The sequence below is a fragment of the Sinocyclocheilus rhinocerous genome, unplaced genomic scaffold (genome assembly GCF_001515625.1).
Source record: "Sinocyclocheilus rhinocerous isolate Xijiao unplaced genomic scaffold, SAMN03320098_v1.1 scaffold856, whole genome shotgun sequence".
NCBI lineage: Eukaryota > Metazoa > Chordata > Actinopteri > Cypriniformes > Cyprinidae > Sinocyclocheilus > Sinocyclocheilus rhinocerous.
Genome location: NW_015631724.1, coordinates 1,810 through 3,720, shown reverse-complemented (window position 1 = coordinate 3,720; position 1,911 = coordinate 1,810).

Genomic DNA, 1,911 nt, shown 5'->3' with positions numbered 1-1,911 from the left:
AACACACCCGATTTAACTCGTCAGCTCGTGTTTATTTTAGCACTTCCGTCAGTGAATACGCAGCCTGCAAAACACTAAAATAAATATCAAAGAAATAATACAGTTAAACAAGAAAGTAGTCTAAATAAGAAAGTTAAATACACCCTGTCTACCGGACGCGAGCGGCGCGGCAAAATACTATAAAACTCATTATAATCAGTGATGCTACATTGGATGTGGCACGACACGACATGACAAATCCCCGACAGTAAACTGCCTCGTACTATTTATGAGGTACTGACACAAAGTTCAAATGTCCTGTGTAGTAGACACTAGACAGACTCAACCTGTTGCGACGCGGCGGTGTCGTGTCAGGTGTAGACACGGTTCACTGTTCCGCCACCAAGCAAGCGGGCGCATTAAAGGGATAGTTAACCCAAAAATGAAAATTTGATGTTTATCTGCTTACTCCCAGGGCATCCAAGATGTAGGTGACTTTGTTTCTTCAGTAGAACATAAATGATGATTTTTAACTCCAACCGTTGCAGTCTATCATCTTTCATTTATCGCTGTCTCGTTTGTATTTGGCCAGTTTGGAGAAAGCCTCACCAAACCTGACCAGCCAGGCGTTTGCGAACACGGGAACTTGTACAAACGCGGATGGGTGACATGAATGGAGATGGCTCCAGATCAGCGATGTAGTATTTGGTTTCCCTACAAGGTCTATCGCCCAAAAGAAAATTAATTTGCTGAATGTATAAACTGTATTTTCCTGCGCTCAACCCTGCCAATCTGCCAAGCCGACCTCATACGTCATCCTCCCGGAACTGCTTCCGTTTACAACAGTGAGCGCAAGCTAGATTAAAGTGATTATTACGTTTTAAATATGGTTATTTTTCTTACAAAAACACATGGATTCGCTACAGGAGGACTTTGTTCAGCCCCCGGAGCCGTGTGAGACATTTTTTTTTATGGATGGGTGCTTTTTATTTCACTTCTTTTGGACTGAAGCACTGTAACACCTGCTGACTACAATGATAGAGCTTGGAATAGCCAGGACAATTTTTAATATAACTCCGACTGGATTCGTCTGAAAGAAGAAAGTCATATACACCTAGGATGCCTCGGGGGTGAGTAAAACAGCCTAATTTTCATTTTTGGGTGAACTAACCCTTTAACATACTGGTAGTTCTTTGTCACACAATTATTATTAAAGACAGATGCGAAAATAGTCAGTGGATATAAGTTCTATGGTGACAGTTATATGCAAGCAAAACATGAGGGGTAAAATCATAAAACAAAACTTTCCTCTTTCCTCCTTACTGATTATACACAAGTATGAGTGACATCTTGGTTATTATTCTGTATATATACATACAGTGCCGTGAAAAGGTTTTTGCCCCCTTCCTGTTTTTTTTTTTTTTTTTTTTTTTTTCCATTTTTTTTTTTTTTTTTTTTTTTTTTTTTTTTTTTTTTTTTTTTTTTTTTTTTTTTTTTTTTTTTTTTTTTTTTTTTTTTTTTTTTTTTTTTTTTTTTTTTTTTTTTTTTTTTTTTGCAGTTGTTGCTGCAAAGGGTGGCACAACCAGTTATTATATTTAGGGGGCAATTACTTTTTCACGTAGTGCCAGTCAGGTTTGGACAGCTTTTTTTCCTTAATAAATGAAACCATAATTTCAAAACTGCAGTTTGTATTTACTCAGGTTATCTTTGTGTAATATTAAAATTTGTTTGATGATCTGAATCTTTTAAGTGTGACAAATATGCAAACAATTAAAAAAACAGGAAGGGGGCAAAAACCTTTTCACACCACTGTATATATATTAGAGATGCACCGATTGACCGGCCTGTGATCGGAATCGGCCGATTTTTTGCATGACCGGTCCGGATCGGTGACCGGCCGGTCAGTCTCACGTCTTGCCGATTCCGAGCCGA